The following is a 21,082-nucleotide window of genomic DNA, read 5'->3' on the forward strand; positions in this document are numbered from 1 at the left end:
ATTTTCCAACTATTGGTGATTCTTCTTTGTTTCCAACTTTTGCATTCCAGTCACCAGTGATAATTAACACATCCTGATTGCATGTTTGGTCAATTTCAGCCCCAGGGATACAGGTGAGGAGAGACAGGAGTTCTAAATATCCTAAAATGCACAAGATAATGCTAACGTTTAAGAAATCCTGTGTTAACCTAACTGATTCATGGTACATGGAAACTATCTCTTCTTCTCAGTTATGTCCTTCTTCATGACATTGTTAGAGTTCTGGTCTTGCAGTTTTCTCCTCTATCACCTTTGCTCCTATGAATCATACTCCACTTTCCAGGCACAACTGAAAATGTACTGCTAAGTATTCACAGGATTGTTATGCTGCTTAGAATATTTCATCAACCTATATCTCTATTTACATATAACTTACATGAAAGCCATAGCATTTTTGTTTGCTTGTTTTGGTGGAAATTCTTGCAGATAGTAGTTCCTCAATAATTGAATTGGATTGAACCCAATGGAGTTTCTATGCCTCATTAATATTTTATTTTTTAAAAAGCCAAATAATTCTGTGCTTGTTTTCTTTATTTTTATTTTTTAGAGGAGGGGACAAGTATAACTAGGGTGTAGGGGAGGAAAATTTCTCTATTTTAAAAAAATAAAACAGAGGAGAAAATATGTTTTCTGCACCCTATCCTGTGCTTCTAGGATGAGATAGTAGCATATTTCCTACTATTTAATAAAGTTTCTTCAAGGGCATATAAACAGCTGTGCCTTAGTTTCTTTGTTGATGTCCTATTTTACAAATTCTAGGTTGTTAGCCTTGAAGATCATCATTAATTGGAGATACAAAAGTACAAGGTAACTGATAATTATTGCCAACTGTTGTGGATTTAATTATGTACCATCAAAATATATGTTTAAATCCTAACCTCTATGCCTGTGGTTATAATAACATTTCTGAATGGGTTGTCTTTGTTATTTAAGTAGGCAGGACTAGTGTAGGGTGTATATTGCATCATCCCTTTTGAGACATAAAAAAGATTAAACAGGCAAAAACAAATAAACAAACAAAAAAAAACCTTGCTGCCATCAAGTAAATTCAACACATAGTGACCTAGTGACCCCTCCTTGGGTTTCCAAGGCAATATCACTACAGAAGTAGATTGCCCAATCTTCCTTCCAAGGAGTGGCTTGTAAATTTGAACCACCAGCCTTCTGTTAGCAGTCAAATGCCTTAGGCACTACACGATCAGAGTTCCTTAAACAAGCAAACAGAGCATAAATAGGGTGAGATAGATGGGGCAAGACACATGGAGATCCAAGGAATCAGGAAGAGACAAGGACCTTCCTCCAGGGTGGACTGACAGAGACTAGGGCTAGAGCCGGCCCTCTGAATTTGGACTTCTAGCCTCCTAAAATATGAGAAAATAAATTTCCATTTGTTAAAGACCATTGTTTGTATCTCTTTTATAGCAGCACTAGATAACTAAGAACTTGGTACTGAGAGTGGTGTGCTGCTCTAACAGACACCTGAAAAGTGGAAGTGGTTTGGAATTGGGTAATGGATAGAGGCTAGAAGAGTTTTAAGGTGCCTGATAGTAAAAGCTGAAGGAGCTCTGATAGTGTCATTTGACTGCAAACCAGAAAGTTGGTGGTTCAAACCCACTAGCCACTCCATGGAAAGAAGATGGGCAATCTACTTCCATAAAGATTTACTGCCTCAGAAACCCAAAGGGAGTCACTATGAGTCAGAATTGACTCAATGACAGTGAGTTTGGTTGGTTTTGGAATAGTGGAAGTCTAGATTGTCTTGCAGAGAATGTTGGTAGAATTATGGATGTCAAAGGCAGTTTGTGATGGTTCAGAAGGAAGTAAAGAGAGCTATTAAAAAAAAAAAGCATTGTGTTATAGAATACATATGGCAGCAGCAACAGAATGTTGCTAGAAATATGAATGTTAAATGTGCTTCTGGTGAGGCTTTAAAAGAAAATGATGAACATCTGATTGGACAATGGAGGAAGGGTGATGCTTATTATGCACTGGCAAAAAACTTGTCTGAATTATGTTCAAATGTTTTGTGGAAGGTAGAAATTATAGATAATGAATTTGGATATCTGACTGATGACATTTCTAAGCAAGATTTTAAAGGTGCCCCATGACTTCTCCCTGTCACTTACAATAAAATGAAAGAGGAAAGGGATGTGCTTAAAAGTGAACTGTGAGAAACAAAAACAGAACTTAAAGATTTGAAAAAATTGGTTGTACAAGGATATGTATCCTAGAATGGTCACCAAAGACTTGACTGCACAAGCTTGAGATTAAGCCTGTGACTGATGGATCTAATCAACTACCACAGCAGAAGAACCATCAGCTTAGACTGACGGGGACAGAGAAAGAACTAAAGGAAAGAACACTATCTACCTTTTGGAATTATATGAGCAGGAAGCAGGCCAAAGGAGCTAAATCTGTTGTCCTCCAAGAAAAGAAAAGTACCATCTCTGGAGCGGCGCAGACATCAGCAGAACTGCTGGGAGGGGCATGGAAAGCTGAGTCTTCTCAATTTCAAAGGGTAGGGATGAGGTCACAGCCTCCTGGGTTTCAAGGAGTTGGATCTTTGCCAATTCAGTTTCAAAGTATGGGGCTGTTATTAAGGTGTGCCTGTGGGGTAGGACTGACACCCAAAGCTCAGGAGGTAGGGCTGCCTTGCCCAAGGGAGAGAAAAATAGGACCTACCCAGTCCAAAGGGGTGGGGTTGCTACTCATACGATGTAGGAGAATGGGACCACTCAAAGCCAAGAGAGCAGAATTGCTGTCCCAGGGGATCTGGAATGTGGAGCTGAGGCCTAGGATCAAGGGGCCTTCACCCAGAATCCAGAATGTGTGGCCAACACCCAGAGTCAGGAGGGCAGGTTCATTGCCCAAATGGTCTCAGAGAACGGAGAATTATTTTCAAGGCTTAAGAGTTAATATAGTTCATTATGCTGGATTTTAGAGTTGCTTGGTACCTGTTATCTCTTCTTTCCCTCCAAATTCTCTCATTTGTAATGGAACTGTCTATCTAGTGTCTGTTCCACCATTGTACTTTGGAAATAGATCATTTGTATTTTAGATTTCACAGGTTCACAGATGAAAATTTTGGCCTAAAATGGAATACTCCTAAAGTTCCACCCATATTTGAATAAGATAATTTAAGAGATGCAATTTTACACTGGGGGTGGGGGGGAACTCATTGCTGTCAAGTTGGATCTGACTTATAGAGACCCCCTCCTTGGGTTGCCAAGGCGGTATCACTATGGAGGTAGATTGCCCAATCTTCCTTCGAGGAGTGGCTGGTGGGTTTGAACCACCAGCCTTCTGGTTAGCAGTCAAATGCCTTAGGCACTATACCACCAGAACAGTTTTGAACTTGGAGTTGATTTAAAACTTTGAGGATGGTATGATGGGGTAAAGGTGTTTTGGGAGTGGCAAGTATATGAATTTGGGGTGGGGAGCACAAAGGTTAGAGAATATTATAGATTGGATTATGCCACCCAAAAATATATGTTTAAAATCTTAACCTCCATGCCTGTAGTTATAATCCCCTTGGGAATGCATTGTCTTTTTTTAAATAAATAATGCAGAATTCATTGTCTTTTTATGTAAATAATGCAGGATCACAAGAGTGTATCTTGAGTCAATCTCTTTGGACATATAAAAGAGATTAAGCAAGCAAGCAGAGCAGATATAGGGTAAGACAGATACGAAGCCACATGAAGACAACAGGAAATAGAAGCATGAGAGAGAGACAAAGATTTTCCTCCAGAGCCAACAGAGAATAAAAGCCTTCCCCTAAAGCCCAGGCTCTGAATTCAGACTTCTAGCCTCCTAAACTGTGAGAAAATAAATTTCTTTTTGTTGTAGCAATCCACCTGTGGTATTTCTGTTGTAGCAGACCTAGATAACTAAGTTACACATGTTTAGCATGTATCAGGCATTGTTCTACAAGGTAAGTGCTATTATGACCATTGAGGAGATTAAAAAAATCTAAAATAGCATGGTTAACTTACTTCTGAAAAGTCATAGAGCTAGTTAGTGGTAGAATTTTGCTTTTAGCTCAGACCATGAGGTTCCAATGTTTATGCGTTGTACCTTTACACTACATTGCTGCTCAAATTTTAGGATAATTAGGATAAAAATCCAGAACTTCTTTCTCCAGATTATACCACTGTAATACTGCAGTACTGCCTCTAGATACTGCAATAATTCTCTGCAAAAAGAGAGGATATTTTTCTTTAAAACAGAAGAGCAAAAAGAATAAACTTTTCAATAACAAAAGCATATTTCATTTCTCTGATTTACCCCTAAGAAATTCCATTACCAATTAAAGTACCTTACAAAAGATAGTCCATGATTATACATTAAATTAGTTACATTGATGCTTTTCTTATTGTATGTTTTTCTGTACTGTCACATAAGCATTATTTATTTAGCATATACAAAGTTCAAGAAGATAAATACATATATGAAAGCCCAGATTTCTGGATTAAAATTGAAAAGCATAGTCATCCTTTATAAATATGAACTTGCTTAGCATCTTGCAGATAGCACCTTCAGAATATGCAGTGAAAAAAATTGTATGGATTCATTGAATAAAACAATTCCACAACTCTTTGATTTGTCACATTTTGCTATACGTTGCCCTTTTGGGACTCGTTTGTTAGCATTCTTAAAACTGTTTCCTTAGACCACTAAATCCTATATAACTCTTTGGGGGAAAAATAAGTGCAAGGTAAACAACTTTAGTTCAAAAAACTGCAAAATGCCTTCCTTTTGAAGAACCAGTGTAAACATGAGAATATTAAAAGCATTAAAAGTCCTGTGGTACAAGATTTTTTTAACATGGCTTAATCAACTTAACTGAACTTTTTCTTTACATATCATTTGTTAATATGGTTAAAACAAGTAGTTTTGGTAACACAATTTTGGAAGTACTAGTGGATAGGATGGAGCTTTGTTGGTATAGTGCCTAAGGCATTTGATTGCTAACTAGAAAGTTGGCTGTTCAAACCCACTAGCCACTCCTGGAAGGAAGACTGGGCAATCTACTTCAGTAAAGATTTACTGCCTCAGAAATGAAAAGGGGGTCGCTATGAGTCAGAACTCTCGATAGCAGTGAGTTTGATTTTTGGGTTTTAGAGCATTAAAGATTATATATACCATGAACTGCCAGAACAAACAAATCTATCTTGGAAGAAGAACAGCCAGAATGTTCTTAGAAGCAAGGACAGCAAGACGTGGTCTCATGTACTTTGAACATGTTACCAGGAGGGACCAGTCTGTGGAGAAGGACATCATACTTGATAAAGAAGAAAGTCAGCACAAAAGAGGAAATCCCTTATCAAGATGGATGGATTCAATAGCTGTATCAAAAAGCTCAAAGATAGCAATGATTATGAGTATGGGACAGGACAGGACAGTGTTTTGTTGTGTTGTACATGGAGTCACTATGAATGAGAACCAACTCCTGGGCACCTACAACAATGTATAGACTGTGAATAGGAGAGGTAGATCATGGAAGAAGTGACAAGTCACTTAAGAAGAGTCATGAAGGAGACTGATTTAATTCATCCTTCTCAATGAGAGCTCTGGTGGCACTGTGGTTAAAGCAGTGTGTGCTAAACAAAAGGTCAGGGATTTGAACCCACCAGCCCCTCCATGGGAAAAAGGTGAAGAATCTGATTCCATGAAGATTTAGAGCCTTGGAAACCCTCTGTGGTCATTCCACTCTGTCCTATAATGTTGCTATGAATTAGAATCTACTCTATCATTGTGGGTTTGGTTTTCTTGGTTGGTCTCATCAATAAAAGAAGCCTCACTGCACGATGTTTGACAGGATGCTTCCACTTCAATATTTTGAGGAATAGTCCAGTTACAACCACATAAGGAGCCTATAATGTTACCAACCCATTAGCTCAGCATAAGAAATACTCTGTAATCTGACCAAATCCAAATTCACATCACTAAATTTCACTCCCTTGTCCTCCAGGCCTTTGCTCATGCACTTGAGACACATTTTCTCTATGAAACCAACACAGAGTTATCCAATCTCTTGCTTTAATTACATAGCACAAATTTTGACATTTGACTGAATTATCTAAAGCATTTTATCTACTTGTTTTATACTTTAACTCTGTCTTGCCAATCCTACATAGAATTCTCTTGCAAGATGTTGGAATAGAGTTGAAGAAATTCCTATTTGTAACTCTGGCCTAACACTAGGTACAAAATAAATACTTAATATATTATGCCAAGTAAAACTGATAGATATAGTTTAGAACATACGCTTCTCACATAATTTTACTAAACTGAACTCTAGACATTTTTCTCTTTAATAATATCACAAGATTTTTCTTAATATTTAAGACATTTCTGAAAGAAATTTTTGAAGCAGGAAGGTAGAAAATTGTAGCCATTACAGAAATTTTCTAGAAAGGGCCATAACAACTTGAAATGGTAAACTTCTTTCCTAATAATGTTAAAACTATCAAAAGTTCACCAAAAATGAATACAGTAGATTGCTTTATATGCATTCTTCATAACTTGCTATTTAAAAAGGTCATAAAAGTATTTTTACTTGCTATCTCCTCTCTCTGCTACCAGCTAGTCCCACGTTAATGCATCGTATTTCTTTCTAGTCATTCCTAGATTTGGGCTGAAACACTTTTATTCATTTCATCTTTGTCTTTGATTCTCGCCTTTTACTTTGAAAAAATAGCCAGGATTGTCGAGTAATTGGACCAGTTCTAAAAGGAAAGGAAAATCCCTTTTGGTCCTAACAATCTCAAATCTTATATTGTTGTTGTTGTTGTTGTGTGCCGTCGAGTCGGCCCCGACTCATAGCGACCCCTCCTTGGGTTTCCGAGGCAGTATCACTACGGAAGTAGGATTGCCCAACCTTAGGGTTAGAAAATAAAGATTTCCTCAGAAAAACTTTCTCTATGAGAGAACTTCCATAAAATCATGATCTGCTGTTTATCCCTGAGAGATGATGCAGTTAGTACAGTGGTTAAAAATAAGGACCAGGAAAAAAAAAAGGTGTCTGGGTTTGAATCACTACCACTAGGATTTGGGAAAATTGGGTAATTTCTCTGAGCCTCATGAAGCCTACAGTCTTGGAGGCTATATAGACTTTTCCTGAGTTTTAATGCAAAAAAAAAAAAAAAAAAAAAAAACACTGCCATCGAGTTGATTCCAGTTTATAGTGATCCCCCCATTGGGATTATGAGACTGTAAATCTTTGTGGAAGTAGATTGCACCATCTTCCTTCAGCGGAGCAGCTCGTGAGTTTGAACAATTGACCTTCTGGTAAGCAGCCAAATGCCTTATCCACTATGCCACCAGAGCTCCTTAATGGTTCATCAATTAGGAGGACTCTGAAGGAATGGGGCAAGAAAGGGAAACATACTATTTTTAATAAATACTTGTAAAACTCATGGATCAATGTTTTAAGCAGTTTAAAAGTGTTACATAATTCATATAAAAATCCTGCCACCTATTGTTATGTACTAAATTATGTCTCCAAAAAAAAGATGTTGAAATCCTCACTCCTGTATTTATGAACAGAAAGAAATGTTTGGAAACAGCGTCTTTGAAAATGTGCGTCCTGATCCAGTATAAGTAGTTTCCTCATAAAGAGGGGAAAAGAGACACAAAGAAACGGAGGAAAAAGATATGTAAAGCACAGGCAGAGACTGGAGTGATGCATTGGGAAGCCAATAAATGCTAAGAATTTCCAGAAACCACCTTAAGAGGAGACCGATGCAAGGAAGGAGCTTCCCTAGGAGGCTTCAGAGAGAACATCACCCTGCTGACACCTTAATTTCAGGCTTCTAGAGCCTAAGTCTACCCAGAAGGCTGGCGGTTCAAATCCACCAGCCACCCTGTGACGGAAGACTGGGCAATCTACTTCTGTAGAGATACCGCCTCGGAAACCCAAGGAAGGGTCGCTGTGAGTCAAACGGACTCGTTAACGGTGAGTTCGTTTTTTTTTTTTTTTTCTTTTTTAATCTCCAAAACTGGGAAACAAATTTTTGTGTTAAGTCACTGACTTTGTGGTTTTGTTGGGGTAGCCCTAGGAAACAAATACAGGTACGTACTATTATAATCCACATTTTCCAGGTGATGGGTCCTTTTTCACAGGTAGGTAATGTTAGAGACTGGAATCAAGCTGAAACAGCCTGACTGAAGAGTCTGTGTCTAATTAGCAGCACGTGCTGCCCTTCAGAACAAAAAAAGTTTGAAAAAGAATGCTTTAAACCATTAAACTCTTTTTCTACAGCAAGAAGATGAGAGACTTTTAATACACTACTGTACTTTGGCACAGGAGCTCTGGTGGTGCAGCACCCAAGGCATTTGACTACTAACCAGAAGGCTGGTGGTTCAAACCCACCAGCCACTCCTCAGAAGGATGCTTGGGCAATCTACTTTTATAGTGGTACCGCCTCGGAAACCCAAGGAGGAGTCTCTGTTACTTGGATCTGACTCAACGGCAGTGAGTTTATTTTTATTTATTTATTTTGTTGGTGCTTTGGCACATGCCCAAGAAATATCTCTAGTATTCATGGTTTCACAGATAGAAGCAGAAGAGAATTTTTTTTTTTTTTTTTTTTTAAATCACCTTATAGCATTTGTTCTTCTTAGAAAAGTCTGGGGAGAAGCAAGCTTTGTTAACTGATTAGAAAACTAAATAAGTATAAATGATTTAAATTTAAATGTACCAAGAGCTAGTTCTATCCAAATTATCCTGAAGGAAATAAAAAGGTTTAAGGTAAAAAATTGAGAATAATAATAATAATAGAGGTTAAAGTATCACTAGAAAAATGTATCTCTCTTAGCTTTGATGAATGCAACTTTAAACATCTGTCTACTTGAAGTTATTTAAGATTCTACTGCACTTTTTGAAATTCTGAGCACTATTACCCACTCTGAATAATTGTTTCCCTCCCACCTAAATCCCTTTAGAATGTCAGTTGAAAGAGAGATTTCCACTCTATGTTGTAAACCATTATAGTTATTGTTCCTATTAGGCAACTGATCCATTAATTTCAAAGGTGATGCATTTCAATACTGGATGAAATATTTCCTGTTATATAATCCCATTAAGAGATCTCTGGAGCCTTCTGAATGAAATAATCTACATGAATACTGATTTAGTAATTGCAAGTACTACTAAGACTTATCTGGGAAAATAATAGACAGCACACTATTCTAATTACAAATATGTTTATAATCCTTTAGAGTTTACCTTCTCAAATTTGATCTTCAATCTTTGTGAAATAGGAGAGGTACCAATGCCTTTATTTTGTAGATGAAGAAATTTAAGTTCAAGAAAATTTAAAACTTATTCAAAGTCATATAAATAGAAATTAGTTAAAAAAGGATTTTTTAAATTCTAGCTTCCCCAAGTTTAGTATTATTCCATGATTTAAAAAAATAATTATAAATTTTCTATTAGAATATGATTTGCTTCATTTCAAAACAGAATTATTTCTAAACAGACACATGATAAAAAATATTAACACAAGAATCGATGAGAATCTCCTTCTCTTGTTTCTTTGGTTTAAAATCAGCAGATTTGAGATGAGCTATTTCTGAGTTTACTGTCTAAATTACACACCCTTCTGAAAAGGGTAAATATCCATTCTTTGAATAAAGATAACCATTTCTCTCCTGGACCCATGAATCTGAATTCCAAATATAAAGCATAAGTAAATGAATGCATGAATTCATGCATGAATGAGTGAACAAATGAATAAACAAAAGTATAGAAATGCAGAGACCTTTCTTTGTCCTAAAATGGAAAATGCAGTAGCCTCTCCTTTTTCTTACCTCTTCCTTCCAACCTGCCTTCCCCATCTCCACTCCCCCAATCAAATACTATATAAACCTATCTCACAACAATTTTGTTACTGGTTGTATGAACTTAACTTAATAAGCCAGGGTTTGGGAAATTAGTATAACTAGGCTATTTTTTGTGCTCATTTGCTTGGTGCTGTTTTTGTGTTGTTGTTGTTGTTGTTGTTATGTGCCGTCGAGTCAGCCCTGACTCATAGCGACCCCTCCTTGGGTTTCCGAGGCAGTATCACTACGGAAGTAGGATTGCCCAACCTTCCTTCCGAGGAGTGGCTGGTGGGTTTGAACCGCCAGCCTTCTGGTTAGCAGTCAAGTGCCTTAGCTTTGTGCCAAGGATATCTGTTGTTGTTGTTGTTGTTATGCACTGTATCTGTAACTGCCATTTAAATATTTCATGTTTCAGGGAATTTATAGGAAAAGGTACTTAAGTAAGGATTTAGTGCTATCGAGTCCATAGTTCTGGAACAACTTCTTGGCAAAATGCTTAATTGTGTTGCTACGGTAGATCATATGATTGTTCTGCATTAAGGAAAAATATTTTTCACAAGGTTCTCAGTTATTGTTATTAAAGAGAATGGTAAACAGTGCTTCCAGCTTTCATCCCCTAGATCAATCATCATAAGGCCCTTTGTGAAGAATGTCAATACAAATAAAAATATCTAAGTGTCCAATATGACCAGTAATTTGAGCTTGTCCAAAGAAATAAAAAACTAAACCCACTGCCATCAAGTCGATTCCAACTCACAGCAACACTATAGGACAGTATAGAACTGTCCCATAGGGTTGCCAAAGCTGTAAATCTTTACAGAAGCAGACAGCCTCATGTTCCTCCCACAGAGCAGCTGGTCAGTTCAAACTGTCAACCTTTTCACTAGCAGCTAAATGCCTTAACCACTCCACCACCATAGCACCTTATAAACTGGCCAGGTGTTAATAGAACCCTAAATGGAAACTAGTTTGAGAACTAGTAAACAAACAAACAAACAAAAATCCTCTTGTTTCCACTTCAAATGTTGATTTTTTTTTGAAATCACACACTGTTTCACATACAAAATGTTATTGTGTCCCCTTATTCTCTTGCTAAAACATTTGGGTGGTTCAAAGAGGGGACCATGGAACCTAACTACCTGAGTGCACATCTTCGTTCCCCCACTCAGAGAAGTCATGTATTTGTTAGATAACTTAAGCTTTGTCAGCTTCAGTTTTTTGTCTCATAAACTATGTTAATAAGAGTAATTGTGATGAGGTGTATTATAAGGTATTTATATAATATATGTATTTTTAATAGGGCACAAATGGGCAAATGTGCAAACACATGTAAAATAGCATCATAACTAAATTCAAAAAGCAAACCCATCATCCTTGAATCAATTCTGATTCATGATGACCCCACTCATTATAGAGTAAAACTGCTCCATAGAGTGCTGTAAACTTCTATAGAGTTCTGTCAACTTCAGAAGTAGATTACCCCGCCCTTCCCCCCACCACACACCCCACCCCTACAAAGCCACTGAGTGGGTTCAAACTACCAAACTTTCGGTTACCAGCTGAGTGCAAACCCTTTGTGTCACCCAGGCACCTTCCACAGTGATTAGCACAGGGTAATCAATAAATGTTAACTTCTATTAATATATATCTAGCTAACTGAAATACATGAATACAAGTACTAAAAAGGAGGGCTTTATGAAATAATAAAAATTAAGGTCACATAATTATCAGTGAATCTTCATTTTCATTTGATTAAACACACCTTCACACATTGCAAATATGTTTTATCAGAGAAGATACGATACAATACTGAACTGGGAAACATTTCTAAAATATAACCCTACCTTATTCTTCAGACCAGAATATATGAACAATAAGACATAGAGATACTGAGGAAAGTCTATCTCTTCTAAAGAGCTTCAAATATATATTGGGTCACAGAGCCTGCAGACAATAAAGCAATTATAATAAAATAAAGAAATGGTCTGATTGTGAGGTAGAGAAAGCTTTGTTATTGTTGTGTGTCAGGCTTAGAAGAAGTGCCTTTTTTAGATGACAATTGCCACTGTTCTCATAACCTGCACTCTAAATATATCTCACTTTAAATGGTTGTCCAAAAGATCCTAATATCCCATTTATAAGGCATGCTTTGTGCTAATAAGAGTAGAACTTGTTACTATCCAGTCAATTTTGATTCACAGCAACTCTGTAGTACAGAATTAGAACTGTCCCATAGGGTTTCCTAGGCTTTCATCTTTATGGGAGCAGATCACCAGGTCTTTTTTTTTTTTTTCCTGCAGAAATGCTAGTGGATTCAAACCACGGACCTTTCACTTAGCAGCGTTTAATCATTGTGCCAGCAGAGCTTATTACAGAAAGTTTTAAGAGCATAAAAGTCAGGGCGTTACTTTTGTGTGGAGTTTTTAGGTCGGGGAATTTTAAAGAACACTTCAAAAAGAAACCTGAAATTTAAGTTAAGACCTACTGAATATGTGGGAAAAACTAGATAAAGAAGATGTGGTTGTGGTGGAACTGGTGCGTATGTTGTTGTTGCTAGGTGCCCTTGAGTCAGTTCTGACTCCTAGAGACCCTGTGTACAACAAACAAATCATTGCCCGATCCTGGGCCATCCCCACAATCCTTGCTTCAGCCCCTCGTTGCAGCCACTGCATCTTGTTAAGGGTCTTCACATTTTTTTTTTTTTTTTTTACTGACCCTCTACTTTACCATGCATGATATCTTTTTCCAGGGAATGGTCCCTTCTGACAACATGAACAAAGTAGGTGAGACCAAGTGTGGCCATTCTCACTTCTAAGGAACATTCTGGCTACACTTCTTCCAAGACAGCTGGGTTCATTTTTTTCTGGCAGCCCATGGTATTTTCAGTATTGTTTGCCAACACAACGATTCAAAAACATCAACTCTTGTTTGGTTTTCCTTATTTATGATTCAGCTTTCACACATATATGAGATGGTGAAAATACCATGGCTTGAGTTAGGCCTATCTTAGGCTTCAAAGTGACATCTTTGTTCCTTAACACGTTAAAGAGGTTTTTTGCAGAAGATTTGCCCAGTCCAATGCAATGTCTAATTTCTTGACTTCTGCTTTGCTGGCTGTTGATTGTGGATCCAACTAAAATGAAATCCTTCATTCTTTTCTCCATTTATTGTGATGCTGCTTATTGGCCCAGTTGTGAAAATACTGTTTTCTTTATGTTGAGGGGTAATCCATACTGAAGACTGTAGTATTTGACCTTCATCAGTAATTGTTTCAAGTCATCACTTTCAGCAAGCAAGGTTGTGTCATCTGCATATTGCATGTTGTTAATGAGTCTTTCTCCAATCTTGATGCCATGGTTTTCTTCATATGGTCCAGCTACTCTGATTATTTACTTAGCATACAGATTAAATAAGTATGGTAAAAGGGAACAACTCTGATGCAAATTGTTTCTGATTTTAAGCCTTTCAGTATCCCCTTGTTTTGTTCTAATGACAGTGTTTTTGTTACCTAGTGTCACTCTGACAAGAATTTACCACAAATGGGATGCTTGAACAAATAAGAGTTTATTCTCTTACAGTTTGGAGGCTTTAAGTCTGAGTTCAAAGTGCCAGGCTCTAGGGGCTGGGTAAAAGCCCCTCAGCCTTGGGCTTTAGCTCTGCCTCCTGTTCCCAGCCCACTGGAGCGAGAGGCTTTCTTTATTCAGACTGAGGCTGACAAGCCCAAACTTTACAACTAAAAAGGCACAGTCCTGATGTTACCAAACCACACAGCAGGCCATTCATTCATGTCCATTGAAAGTTCCAAGGTTGGCAGAGCGTGGCAGGCTGCTAAGCAACAATATGGCTACAAGCAGGGTTCAAGTGTACCATAAGCTAGAGAGCATTCCCCAAGGTTTCTCTTTATATACAGGAAGCAGACCACATCCCTAAGGCAGCTACTCAGCTGCTCACAGTAGATTCCACCATGGAGTTGATTACCAGTCTCATCATGGGGAATACTACATCCAGCTGCCCAGCCATTCAACCAGGCCCAGGCAAGTTGACACACAAACTTAACTACCACAGACAGCCTCTTGATCTATGTATAGGTTCCTCATGGACACAATTAAGTGTCCTGGAATTCCCATCCCTCATAATGTTATCCATAATTTGTTATGATCCACATAGTCAAATGTCTTTACATAGTCAATACAAAACAGGTAAACACTTTCTGGTATTCTTTCCTTTCAGTTAAGATCCATCTGACATTAGCAATAACATCTCTCATTCCACATCCTCTTCTGACTCCAGTTCAAATTTCTGGAAGTTCCTTGTCAATATACTGCTGCAACCATGTTTTAAATTATTTTCAACAAAATTTTACTTCTGTCTGATATTATTCATATTGTTGGATAGTTTCCACATTATATGTATCACTGTTCTTTGGAATGGGCATAAATATTGATGTCTTCCAATCAGTGGCCAGGTACCTATCTTCCAAATTTCTCCATGGAAAAGATTAAGTGCCTCCATCACTGCTTCCATTTGTTGAAACACCTTAGTGGATATTCTGTCAATTCCTGGAGCTTTGTTTTTCACCAATTCCTTCAGTGTAACTTGGACTTCTTCCTTCAGTACTATTGGCTCTTGATCACATGCTCCCTTCTGAAATCTGAATATCAACCAATATTCTTTGGTACAGTGACTCTGTGTATTCTTTACATTTTCTTTTGATGCTTCCTGTATTGTTCAATATTTTTCCCATTTTCCTTCAATGTTGCAATTTGAGGTTTGATTTTTTTCTTCAGTTCTTTTAGCTTGAGAAATGCCAAGTGTGTTCCTCCCTTTTGGTTTTCTAATTCCAGGTCTTGGCACATTTCATTATAATTATTTTGTCTTCTTGAGCTGCCCTTTGAAATCTTCTGTTTGGCTCTATTATTTCATCATTTCCTACATTTACTTTAGTTACTCTCCATTCGAGAGCAAGTTTCAGAGTCTTTTCTGAGTCCATTTTAGTCTTTTCTTCCTTTCTTGTCTTTTTATGACTTTTTGCTTTCTTCATGTATGATGTTCTTGATGTCATCCCACAACTTGTCTGGTCTTCAGTCATTGGTGTTCAATGCATGAAATCTATTCTTCAGATGGTTAGAATATACTGAAGGTTATATTTTGTCTCTATTGGATTTATTTTAATTTTCTTCAGCTGCAATTTGAACTTGCAGATGAACAATTGATACTGTGTTCCATAGTCAGCTCCTGGCTTTGTTTGACTAGTGATATTGAGCTTTCCCACCAACTCTTTCCAGAGATGTAGTTGATTTGATTCCTGTATATTCCATCTGGTGAGGTCCACATGTATAGCCACTGTTCATATTGTTGAAAAAAAAAAGATAGTTGCAATGAAAAGCCAATATAGGTTAGTATGTTGTTGTTATGTGCCATCGAGTTGGACCCGAGTCATAGTGACCCCTCCTTGGTTTTCCAAGGGAGTATCACTATGGAAGTAGATTGCCCCATCTTTCTTCTGAGGAGTGGCTGGTAGGTTTGAACCGCTAGCCTTCTGGTTAGTAGTCAAGTGCCTTAGGCACTATGCTACCAGAACTCCTATAGGTTAGTATAGGTAGGGTTTATATTCTGGCATGTGGGAAAGTCTAAAGGTAAGAGAACACAGAATCTCTGGAGAAGCTAATGAATTTCAGTCTTGCTGAAGTGGAGAGATAGATGAGGGATAGTAGAAGAGTTAAGTCCACACACACACAAAAAAAATGGAATGTATCAAACAACATATGTTTAAGAGTTTGGATACTATCCCAAGGGCAATAAAAGGCATCCTCTAATTTGCATTTTATAAAGAAAGAACACTACAGATAAGTGAATATACAGAAATGAATTTTTTTAAAAATGTCAGTGAGATCAATTAAAAGGTGGAAACAAAAATCTTGACAAGAAATGATGGTTGGATAAATGAATAAAGGGTAGATTATGGCAAGGATGAAGAGAAACTGATTTAATAACTATTTGGAAGGATGTATAGATAAGAGTTTGGGGTAGTTTCTAGAATCCTGTCTATATATTATCAGAAGGTGAGGAGTTAAGAGAAAAAGGTTCTGAGTAGAGCCATGGGAGTTAATAGCTGTGTTAGAATGGGGAAATAATCTATAGAATGAGGAGCAAGTAACTAGTGAGTGACACAGAAGTCATTCAGGAGAGAAGACAGTCCCAATGAGAAGGGGAAGATTACCAATCAGATGCTATTTTATTTTTAAAATAAATGTGGAGAGAGTGATTAAATGCCAGTAGTTAACAATGAAGAGTCAGGCACAGTACAGATTAATACTATGAACCTCATTGATATGTAAAATTTTGTACATGTATAAAGTAATTATGATGTGAATGAGAGAGTATGTTGTTTTTGTTGTTATGCACCGTCGAGACAGATCTGACTCATAGTGATCTCTCCTTGAGTTTCTGAGGCTGTATCACCATGTAAGTAGATTGTCCAACCTTCCTCCCGAGGAGTGGCTGGTGAGTTTGAACCACCAGCCTTCTGGTTAGCAGTCAAGTGCCTTAGGCACTATGCTATCAGAGTATAAAGCAAGGAAAATACCTACCATATCTTTCAACCATGGAGAAAGAAAATTCTATAATAATGAGCATGTCACACATGGGACTTCAAATTAGCTATCATAAGCACATGGTTTGCCTGTCAGCAATGTTGGTCCCAAACAATATGGCATTGACTCATTCTAACCACACTTTCACCCTCATTCTACAGGATTGAAGAAAGTGAAAGAACTGAATGAGAACTGAGCCTAAGCAAATGTGTTACAAGATGACCCAATGGACCCAGCTGTTGGAAGGACCAACTCCTCATCTTGCTATTTGCTAGCAGTCAATTTCGGTTTTGCTATTAGATATTGCCTTAACATTAGCCTCAAGAATTCATTGCATAGCTCAAGTTCATTTAAATATTTCAAATATTTAAGTAGAATTTATAAATTAAATACATTTGAATTTCATTTTAATCACTTTAATTTTCTGACAAAAAAAAATTTCAAGTATTTTTTTAAATCTAATAAATTAACTTATAATATGATGAAATTTAAGTTTTAAAATATACTAATGCTACACATAACATGGGAGCTCTGGTGGCATAGTGCCTAAGGCATTTGACTGCTAACCAGATAGCTAGCAGTTCAAACCCACCAGCCACTCCTTGGAAGAAAGTTTGGGCAATCTACTTAGCAAGGTTTCAACTTAAAATTCACCACTCTAAATGAATTACTCAATAACATGATATTTACAGTTTATAATTAGATTTATAACTAATACTAGATTTATGGTTTATAATTAGTTTTATGACTTTATCACTTGAATATTCCAAATTCTATTAAACTTCATGTATATAAGAAATAATGTCTAGATTGTACCTGAAGATAAAAATATATTATTTTAATTCTTATAAATATTACTTTATTCCAAATCTCCCTCATTTGGAAGATATATACAGAGTAACAAATAAAATTGCCAGTCCAGTGAAGAGAGGTTACATATGGCCAGAAATTTTGTCTGGGTATGAGAATTGTACTGCAGAAATTCTGGTCAATTCTCACCCCTTGAAACTAAAGGATATGTCAGATCAAGTATTTTTGAATGCTGTCTTCTCAACATTCTTGAAATAACTAAAACTTTTGGCTGGGGCACTGAGTGGGTTTTCAGCGATTAACAACTCTAATCAGACAAACTAGACTCTATTTAATAGAGTTGCTATGTCAATGATTGCACAATACAAAGAGGGATATAATCCTGTGGTTATAAATTTCAAACCCATTGGTTCAAAGTATATATATAAATATCATTTGATTCTCCTCTCTACTCACAGATGTCTGCAGCTCCCATCATGGGTGATAAACAATATTAGATTTTATGTTTTTTTTGTCTCTTAATATGTATTTGTTGTTGCCCATTGCCATCAAGTCAGCTACTATTCAGGGAGACCTTATGGGTAACAGAATAGGATGCTGCTTGGTGCTGCACCATGTTCATGGTCATTGGTATGCTTGAGTCCATTGAAGAAATTCAGGAGTCCACCAAGTAAAGTTAGCTTTAACTAGAGAGAAATTTTCATATTTTACTCTTTATTAAATATAAAATCTTTAGTATTTGTTTTAAATATGTGCATATATACTAGGCATTGGACACAAATTTTAGATATATATTGTTGTTGTTGTTGTTAGGTGCCCTTGAGTGGATTTTGACGCATAGTAAACACATGTGACAGAGTGTAACTGCCCCATAGGGTTTCTAGACTAATATTTATGAGAGCAGATTACCAGGTCTTTATCCCATAACCTCTTTTAAATAAACAGTACAGATTTTGAACTTAATAAAGAGAAAAATATATCTCTGACTACTGCTAAAGACATTTTATCTTGATGTTGTTGTTGTTGTTATTTGCCGTCGAGTCGGCCCCAACTCATAGTGACCCCTCCTTGGGTAGAATCCTGAATTTATTTCTTTTATATATGTAGAACCACAATTCTTATGGATATTAACTCAATAAAATTGGATTTGGGATAGATTGTATGGCTTGTATGACCTGCAGACTCATCTTGTGAAATCATTCTTTTCTCAGTCATCATTTTACTCATTCATTTCTATAACTAAAGTGATGGGCAATAAAGTGAACCACAGATCTTTTTCTTCCAACTAGAACACTTTTCTGAAATTTTGGCCCTATATTGAACTATCTAGTCAATATTTCCATGTGGATGATTTCAGTACCTTAAATAAAACTTATCCCAAACTGAACTCATTATCCTTCTTTTCATCTTGCCACCTGTAGCGTTCCCAATACAATAAATGTCACTACTATTCATCAAGTTACTCAAGACAGAATCTTAATAGTAGTGCATGACACATCCTTTCTCCCTACTCATGCATAATAAGACACTTGTCAATGCTAGCTCCTAAAAGTATTTTAAATCTCTAATTCTTTCCCTCTTCCTGTTTAAACTGGACAATCAGCCTTAATTCTTGTTCCCCGCAATATTTCAGCAGTAGCAAATAATCTTTTAGAAAAATGACTTTGATCATAATAGTCCAGTGGTAGATTTTCCCCCATTATCATGTATTGTAATATACTTCTCCACCCCTTAAATTTGGGTTGGCCATGTGACTTATTGGTCAACCAATGAGACATTAACAAAGCATGATGATAGCAGAGCTTTGCAATATTCTGACATATTGAGACTTGACTCTCACAGCTATTGGAATACTTCCATCACCATGTGAGAAAGCCCAAATCAATCTTCTGGAAGATAAGAGGATGTGTAGAGTAGAGACAAGCCCTGTAGGATAGATACCCTAGACCAACCAGCTGCTAGTCAATCTAGCAGCTAACTAGAGATATATGAGTAAGACCAGCTAAGACCAGTTGACAAATTCCCCTATTGAAACAGCCCGAATTGCCAATGCACATAGTTGTGAGCTAATAAGTGATTGTTGTTTTAAGCCACTAAGATGTGGGATGGTTTGTTTCTTGTTAAAAGCTTAATGATACAAGTTCCTTGCTTAAAACTTATTAATTGGTTCCCATTTCAATTCAAGTACAGTGAAAAATTGTTGACCTGACCAATCAAGTCTTAGCTGATCTTGGCCTACCTTCCTCTGTCTTTCTGGCCTCATCTTTTTCTATCCTGCCACTGCTGACTCTCAACCCCAGGCAACTAGATATATATTGGTGGTCATTTTCCTCAGTGTTGAATTCCCACATGTTATTTCTTCTCTTTGTTACGTTGTGTCCCTGTTCTTTGTATAAGTAAGATTCCAACTTAAATCTCAGTTTATAAACTAAGTTCTTTTCTGCTTCTAGAAAGATGAGATCTATGTATTTTTACCTATTTCTTCCACTAAGCACAAGTAAACCAACTGTACATTATATAGGTGAAGAGGTGGAGGTAGAAAAGAAGGCACAGTAGCTAGGGACCTCAGGACCCAAGAAACAAAACAGTGGTGAGTTTCCTGGGTTTTCATTTTGCCTCATATATCAGACTTGGAACTAAAGAAGACCACATACTGGAAATGTTAAGGAATTCAGACAAATACGTTCCTCCCAAAACTTGTTTTTTTCTAGCTAAGAGACTAATAAAAGTAAAGTCTAGTAAGAGCAAAATCCTTTAATTAATAGGAACCCAGAACTCAGTCCACACAAATATCCCTACCAAAGGTACAACATCAGTTCAATGAAGGAAAGGCAGACAGACTTTTCAACAAATGCTGTTGGAGCAATTAGACATCCATAAGAAGAAAGAAAAAAAAAAAAAAATTAACCATGACCTAAGTTTCTCATCTCATGCAAAAATTAATGCAAAATGGATCACACACTTGAGGGGGGAATATAAAACTCTAACACTGCTAGGAAAAAAAAAAAAACAGGAAAAAGTCTTCAGGATCTAGTGCTAAGCCAAGAGTACTTAGACTTGATACCAAAAGCGTAATCCATAAAGGGAAAAACAAGCATGTAGAATCAGTACATAGAACATATACAGAATTCTCAAAAGGCAACAATGAAAAATAAACAATTTAATTACAGAATGGGCACAATATGTGAACAGATATTTCATGTATAAACTCTATACACAAGAAAAATAAGCACTTGAAAAGTTGCGACTCATGTTGTTGTTGTTGTTCTTAGGTGCCCTTCGAGTCGTTTCCGACTCATAGTGACCCCATGCACAGCAGAACAAAACACTGCCCCATTCCGCACCAGCTCCTTGATCGCTGCTATATTTGAGCCCATCATTGCAGCCACCATGTCAATCCATATGGTTGAAGTCCTCCCCAGATTTTGGTGACCCTCCACCCTGCCAAGTATGACATCCTTCTCCAGGGAATGGTCCCTTCTGACAGCATGACCAAAATAGGTGAGATGAAGTCTGGCCATTCTCACTTCCAAGGAGCATTTCGGGTGCACTTCCTCCAGGAGAGATCTGTTAGTTTTTTTAGCAGTACATGGTATTTTCAGCATTCTTTGCCAGCACCACAACTCAAAAACATCAACTCTTCTTCAGTTTTCCTTATTCATTGTCCAGCTCTCTCATGCATACCAGGATATTGGAAATGTCATGGCTTGTGTCAGATGCACCTTAGTCCTCAAGGAGACATCCTTGCTCCTCAGCACTTGAAACAGTTCCTTTGTGGTTGACTTTCCCAATGCTACACGTCCTCTAATGTC

This window comes from Orycteropus afer, unplaced genomic scaffold (assembly GCF_000298275.1).
Source record: "Orycteropus afer afer isolate SDZICR_OR568_19922 unplaced genomic scaffold, OryAfe1.0 scaffold00030, whole genome shotgun sequence".
Taxonomy (NCBI): Eukaryota; Metazoa; Chordata; class Mammalia; order Tubulidentata; family Orycteropodidae; genus Orycteropus; species Orycteropus afer.